Source organism: Hermetia illucens, chromosome 2 (genome assembly GCF_905115235.1).
Source record: "Hermetia illucens chromosome 2, iHerIll2.2.curated.20191125, whole genome shotgun sequence".
In the NCBI taxonomy this organism is placed as follows: Eukaryota; Metazoa; Arthropoda; class Insecta; order Diptera; family Stratiomyidae; genus Hermetia; species Hermetia illucens.
In genome coordinates, this window is record NC_051850.1 from 69753683 (window position 1) to 69761712 (window position 8030).

At 41.3% G+C, this 8030-nt stretch overlaps 1 long non-coding RNA gene across 1 annotated transcript; it reads right to left on the reverse strand.

The window, feature by feature from the left end:
• Window positions 1–170: 170 nt before the first annotated feature.
• On the reverse strand, window positions 171–1424 carry LOC119648954. Its single transcript, XR_005249072.1, has 2 exons — window positions 844–1424; window positions 171–647 (listed from the first exon to the last, which is right to left on the reverse strand). It is a non-coding gene; the product is annotated as an uncharacterized LOC119648954 (long non-coding RNA).
• Between the last annotated feature and the right edge of the window lie 6606 nt (window positions 1425–8030).

Consider the following 8030-nt stretch of genomic DNA (forward strand, 5'->3'; position numbering starts at 1 on the left):
GGCGAAGTTTATGTTTTTGCTGACTTTTATTATGGATCAAGTTTCCCAAACAATATGTACTGATTCGATCTTCGTGCGAAAGTCGTAGGTCGGAAGTACACATTACCAAAGATTAACGTTTAATACTGTGAATATGTACTGTAAACAAGTTGTGAAGCAAAGAAACGGAATCAATATACAAATATATTGGAGCTCTGTCTTTATTAACGGAAAATAATACTATACTCCCTTAATTCCCTATGAACAATCACTGGAGCTTCACATAATATTCTGCATCATAGTTTTGGGTGCGTTATATTGTGAGGTAATATCACATTTCTTGTTGCCGCTAGAAGAGGCGAATTCTCTCCAGTTCAGTTAAAGGCGGTTCCAAACACCATCAAACATGACTCTTTGAACCCCGAGAACGACCGTTTTTGTTTTATATCTGAAACTCCCAAGACCGTTTGAGAAAAGAAAAGTGACGAGAAACTATAGTTTGAATGGCCGGGTAACGTCCAGGCGCTTCGGTGCTGCCTTCTCCAAAGTGTTCGTTATTAATAATGTGTCCAATTGTAGCTAACATCGCTCGCGACCGCGATGATTCCCGTTCCATCGTAATAATTACTAATAGTCGCTCGCTTTCGTTTGCGTGTTGCATCACTAGACTATGGAAAAGTGGCTATAAAATTCGATTTTTACTTTTTTCTCTAATTTTATAGGAAAGAAAAGAAGCCTCAGATACGTAATGTTATTAGTTTTGGCACGATTTGCAAAACTTTCAAAGAAACAAGCATAATTTATTGTTTTTCAATAATTATTTTTTCTTCTTTTGATCATGATATTCCGCTTTCTTTTTTTCACCTCTTTTTGGAAACGTCTTTCAGTTTTTCATTTGTATTTCTTTTTCGTGTTTCTAATGGAGTGGTACGCAGCATTTCACATTCCTCTCCTTTTGTGGATAATGATAATGACAGAAAATTCGGGAACAACCAAACTCAGCATAGGGAATGTCACCAAGTGAGATGTTGGACACGCCAATTCGAAATGACAAGTATTCCGAGAAGTCAAGGCCATCATGGCCGAGAATGGGTCTTGGCAGATTTCTAATTTACGTTCGTTAAAATTTTGACATTATGATATGCCCACTTTAACTCCGGCTGCCAAACCTGTCAAATTTTTGAAAACGAAGATTGACTCTTGCACTGCTGAATTTTTGCATAGGTAGAGCAGAGACCCACAAACACAGCACAAATATTTTCAGGAAGCTAGGAAGAAGCTAAAAAGTTGTCAGTGGGCTTAAATTTGCAAAAGACACCTAATAAATACTCTTCAGGTATACAGGATGTCCCAAAATTACCATACAAACTGTACTTTTTCTCGATTTTCTAACCCTTTATTATTTTGTGAAAATAGAATATAGATTACTGTGAAATAAGAGCTTTCTAAATGCAAAACTTGTGTTTTCTTCACCAAAAATTTTCTGTTTAACCAAATTTTTCTCGAATTTTAACATACGCAATTACAAATTTTCTTGCAAAACATATTCTCCGTTCTACCGTCATAATCTCGTTAACATCATTTCATCCTAATTACGCAATTAGTGGCACTTACGGGTCTGGAAATGGGGAGCATAAATGTGAAAAAACACAGAATTTCCTAAAATAAAAAAGTAATTTCTTGTCAACGGACAAAATTACGTAAAGGACATTTTGATAAATCATCATCATCATCAACGGTGCAACAACCGGTATCCGGTGTAGACCTGCCTTAATAAGGAACTCCAGACATCCCGGTTTTGCGCCGAGGTCCACCAATTCGATATCCCTAAAAGCTGTCTGGCGTCCTGGCCTACACCATCGCTCCATCTTAGGCAGGGTCTGCCTCGTCTTCTTTTTCTACCATAGATATTGGCCTTATAGACTTTCCGGGTGGGATCATCCTCATCCATACGGTTTAAGTGACTCGCCCACCGTAACCTATTGAGCCGGATTTTATCCACAATCGGCCGGTCATGATATCGCTCATAGATTTCGTCATTGTGTAGGCTACAGAATCGTCCATCCTCATGTAGGGGGCCAAAAATTCTTCGGAGGATTCTTCTCTCGAACGCGGCCAAGAGTTCGCAGTTTTTCTTCCTAAGAACCCAAGTTTCCGAGGAATAAATGAGGACTGACAAGATCATAGTCTTGTACAGTAAGAGCTTTGACCCTATGATGAGACGTATCGAGCGGAATAGTTTTTGTAAGCTGAAATAGGCTCTGTTGGCTGACAACAACCGTGTACGGATTTCATCATCGTAGCTTGTCAACGGTCTCAAAGTTGTATTCTCCTATCCTTATTCTTCCTGTTTGACCAGTGTGGTTTGATGTGTTGGTTGGTTGGTTTTTGGTGCGGACGTTGCCACCATATATTTTATCTTGCCTTCATTGAAGTGCAGCCCAAGATCTCGCGTCGCCTGCTCGATCTAGATGAAGGCAGTTTGTACATCTCGGGTGGTTCTTCCCATGATGTCGATATCGTCAGCATAGGCCAGTAGCTGGGTGGACTTAAAGAGGATCGTACCTCTTGCATTGACCTCAACATCACATTTACATGTGTTTCTTCAACAAACCTAAGGTTTATGGACTCGGTATAGCAGATTAACGGTCAGTTAAGATTTTATGGTTGAAAATCGCATTCTACTTTTTAAACGCGTTTCTCCCGAAAGCGTATGTTGAAAATCTGCTGCCACCCTAACCTAAAGCCTATCTAACGAAATTCTTTGAAATTTTCAGGACTTATTCAGAACATACTTCTAGTGTCCGCAAACTAGGATAGTTGAGATTTATTTAGTAAACATCAAAATTCATAAAAAAAAGCTTAACAAGGCACCAAAAATTTAGCTTTCAATCTTCTTTCTCTTCAGCCTTTGTCCCGTTCGCAAGCGGGGTCGGCTCGTCGTGATCGGCTTCGCCATTTGGCTCTATCGAATGCCTGATCTGGGTGCAATCTCGAGGTTTTCAAATCCCCATCCGGCGTATCAAGCCACCGTTGCTTAGGTCTGCCTTTTGGTCGTTTACCATCGACTTCGATGTTCAGACCAATCTTTGCAAGTGAATTCTCGTTTGCACGAATTGCGTGACCATACCATCGAAGACGCCTCTCTCGCAACTTTTCCACGATCGGTGCAACCCCATAATGATCGCGGATATCCTCATTTCGGATGTGATCTAAACGTGTGACGCCACTAGTCCAACGTAACATCTTCGTCTCCATTACCGCGAGACGCCGTTCATTGTCTTTTATGGTCGGGCAACACTCAGAACCATAGAGAGCGACTGGACGGACAACATTGCGGTAAATTTTAGATTTGAGACGTTCGTTGATACGTCGATCACAAAGGACACCAGTTGTGGAACGCCACTTCATTCAGGTTGCGTTAATGCGTGAAGCAATTTCATAACGCAGCTCTCCATTGGCTGATAGCGTTGACCCGAGGTATTTAAATCGCTCAGATCTGGGCAGATCACTGCCGTTGACAGTGATTGTGCCTGTTTCATGGGGATCGGTCGTCAAAAATTCAGTTTTGTTTAAATTCAATCTGAGACCGTGTTGCATGAGGCGATCATTCCATTTTTGAACAAGTTGCTCGAGATCATTTTTGCTATCAGATGCTAGGAAAACATCATCTGCATAAAGCAGTGTGTAGGGCGCTGGACGTTGGGTATCCCGTGTGACGGTGTCCATAACAAGGACAAAGAGGAGTGGTGAGAGGGCACTTCCTTGATGAACTCCAACAGAGACACGAAGCGGTTTTGATACACCCGCCATACTTCCAACTTTACTTTTCGGATCGTGGTAGAGCAATTGAACCCAGCGCACGAGTTCTTCCGGCACGAAGTGTTGTCGTAAAGCATACCAGATGAGTTCGTGTGGTACACGGTCAAACGCTTTCTCTAGATCCAGAAAGGCAATGTAAAGAGGGCGATGCTTCTCACGGTGTTTCTCCATGAGTAACCGCGCAGCGTGTATTGCGTCAGTAGTTCCGCAGTTCTTGACAAATCCGGCTTGATTCACGGTTATTTCAACGATTTCGCGAATACGGTTGTCAAGAATGCGTTCAAAAATCTTCATGGTATGGGAAAGTAACCGGATCGGACGGTAATTTGAACATTCTGCTGGGCTACCTTTCTTTTTCCATATTGGAACAGTGGTACTTTCTTGCCAGTCAGATGGTGTTCTTCCTTCCTGAATAACCCGGTTAAAGAATTCACTCAGCCACGGTGTTGGGTCCCAGCTCTTTGCTTTCCAGAGCTCAGATGCGATGTCGTCAGGTCCTGTTGCTTTCCCCGATTTCATTTGTTTTATTGCCTCCTCGACTTCAGTTGCGCTGACTGGTGGAACTGCTCCAAATGTCGGCAATGATTGTGGAAGTGGAGGATGAGCAAATTCTTCAGTTGAAATCTGCTCGAAGTATTCTCGCCATCTATCCGTGGCGGCTCGACGATCAGTAAGCAAAGTACCGTTCTTGTCATTAACACAACAGAAGTGTTCGATATCCTGTGTGCGTTCATCACGGCTTTTAGCAAGTCGGTACAGATCTCTCTCGCCATCCCGAGTGTCCAGTTTATCGTAAAGATTTTTGAAATGGTTCGCTCGGGTGACAGCGACCGCTTTCTTTGCTTCCCGGTTGGCATTCTTATAAATTTGCCAATTAGCAGGCGTTTTATCGTCGAGAAATTTGTGGTAGAGGCGTTTCTTTTCACGGACCTTCATTTCAACATCATCATTCCAAAGCCAAGTATCTCGGTTGATGTACCGCTTACCCGGCTTGGTGACCCCGAGGGTTGCAGAGGCCGCTTTGTGGATCGTGTCTTTCATTTGGTTCCATGATTCTTCCACATTCGTAATGGTTGGCAATCGTATGAGTGAGACCGTTTCTTCGTTCTTCTCACCTAATCGCCACCATTTAATGCGCGGCGGGCCAGTGCGTTCCTCACGCCGTTTTATCGGTGGCTTAATTCGCAGGACGGCAATCAACGGCCGATGTTCAGGTGCGATGGTCTCATAGGGAACAACTTTGCAATCAGTGACAGTGGTAAAATGTTGACGTCTTATGAGAATATAGTCGATTTGCGTTTTATTGTTCCCACTATAAAATGTGGGAAGATGAGACAATCGTTTGATGAACCATGCATTCATAAGTACAAGGTCATGGGTGTCCGCAAAATCGATTATACGCTCGCCACCTTCGTTGCGCGCTCCGAACCCCTTTCCCCCATGGCACCTGTTACCGTCTGCCTTTTCACCCACATGACCATTAAGGTCGCCGGCAATGATTATGTAATCGTCAGCAGGCACGTGACAAGTCTTTTCATCGAGAAGTTGCCAGAAGGCATCTTTCTCGGCATCAGGTCGACCTGTCTGTGGTGCATACGCGGTGAAGAAGTGAATAGTGCGATCAGCTGATATAATGGTGAGCTTCATCAGCCGATCATCAAATCGTTCGACTTCTTTAATGGCATCACGGAAACCCTCTGAGATGGCAATGCCAACACCAGATTGAGTCTGTGGGTTACCAAAATAGAGAAGTTTGTAGCCATTTTTACCGCGTTCGCGTTCAATGTCGCAGCTTTTGGCACCAGACCATCGGGTTTCTTGCAGAGCGCAGATGTCAATGCACCTTTTCCGAAGGGCTCTTGCGAGTTCCTCGGTCTTTCCAGTTAGGGTACCAACATTTAGCGTGCAGACACGTATTTGTTTTGTTCGTTGTGTGCGGACTAACTTGCTTACGTCCTGACGCCGTCCATGCGTGAAGAACCCTTGCCCATTTCTCGACAGGACCGGGGCCCGTCCTGCCGCGTCGACTGAGGTGGACGCCCTAGCATTTCTCCGAGGCCTGTGACTTAATCCGATCATCATGTTTGTAACGACATTCTATGCATTTTCTTGGTCGACCTGTCGCGGGGCCTGTCACCAAGAGAGATCAGGTAGGATTTAGCACAGTGGAATAACTCCAACTATACTTTATTTATCTCTTTCCCTGATCTCAGCATTTTATTTTTGTTTTACTGAGGATAGTACAGAGTACGTTGCCTCAAACCCTCCTCCTTTACCTGGGCTTGGGACCACCATACTATGTTAATAGCATGGCTTCAATATTTTTTAATAATCCTAGTTTGCGGACTGTAGTTAAGTCTGTAGGTTAAAATTCCGTTTACTTTTTTTCTTTAAGATGATCGTAGCGCCCTCTAATGTGTCAGCAGAAAAACACCTTTTTTTGGAGATGGGTGTATAAATTGCGCTGTATTTCAATAATGAACTATGTTATCGTACTGGAGAAATTACTACGCATGGCCAAGACATTAATAAATATATGATGAAAAATTCGTATTTGTACCTTTATCCAGTTCGTCATAAAAAATTACAAAAAAGCAAAAAAGGAAGTCGGAATACTGGAAGCTCGCGTTTCGAGTATAAAGGTTTTGTGTTCATCTGATGTAAGAAACTTCAATGCACATTTTTCTATCCGTATTAGCTACAAATCCAACATATTCCTTCATATTTTTCCAAACTACAAGCCATACGTACATATTACAGCCTTAGGTATTATACTCACCCTAAACAAACAAACTGCCTATTTCCGAATACTGTACATTTATATGCATGTATATAAACTCGTACCCATATTTCCGAGCATACATATGTACATATATAGTACGTATATTAAACGCGACTGGTTTAATGTACAAATATATTTATTTGAATTAGACACTACCTGCAAACTTCATTAGCACGCATGTACATAGGTATGTAGTATACACACATGTCTGGTTGGAGTAATTGATATTCATATATGATACAAATGATTAAAAACTAAAACAAAATAATTCTTTGCGACCTCATTCATAACAACTCATTTCTTTATGGTATTGATGAATTGATATGTGATGATGACGTCATACAGGTTGTAGAATGCACGAAATTTACAAAATATGGCAAAGTTTCACCCCTATAACTTTGTTAATAATAGTTGGATTTTTCAAACTTGACCAAATTGTGCATTATGTTCTTCATTACACCCATGCTAAATTTTGTGGTTCTGAGATGAACTAATAATAAATAAGTAAAACTTTATTTGTGTAGATATCGGAACCGGATGAATTCATAGAGATGCACCACTGTGATTTTTTTCAGATTTTTCGGTTGGATAGGTTCTGAGAACGAGACTTGTTACACTTTCTGATGGTCATATTTTGAGCCCTCACTCCCCTATATTTCACCCAATTTTGAAAAGTACTAATTTAAACCTTTCATTCTATACTTTACATGGCTATGTTTTATGAAAAAAAAATGATGCACCCTCCATTCACATGTATGGGGAACTCCCCTGAAGCTTAACACAAAATGGCGCCACTTGCTGCATGTAAAGGGAACAGCAGATCGCACACTCTTACCAATTTTCGTGACAATCGGTCTAGCCGTTTCCAAATAAATCAGGTGTAACAGACAGACAGACACCGACTTGATTCTAATAAGGTTTTGTTTTACACAAAACCTTAAAAAACGACCTTCACACGGGATGACCCCCTTAAGGTGTCTTTATAAACTATTTCTTTCAAAAAACTCACAGAAAGTGGTCCATTGAATTCAAACACTACGACTTTGCAATTTTTGGTTAAGAAAAGATGTAACGTCCTTGAAATTAAGGGGTCATTCCGTGTGAAGGCGGCTTAACCACTTTTTTTTATTTTTTTTTTTTTGAAGAACTCGATAAAAATACAAATACACCATATATTTATTAACATATTAAACATACGCAATAAATTCAACCCGGTATCCTAGCTCATTATTGAAGTACGCGCCAATTTATCCACCCATTTCCAAAAAAGCCTTTTCTGGGTACTACGCTACCCTATTCATCTTAAAAAAATAAACGACCCTTTAACGTGTGGAGCTTATTCCGGTTCGAAAACTAAGATTATTGAAAGATATCATAAGATAAATTTTTGGGAGCTTGTTATGCTTTTTTTATAAATGATGATGCTTTTTCACGGCTTCTTCAAAAG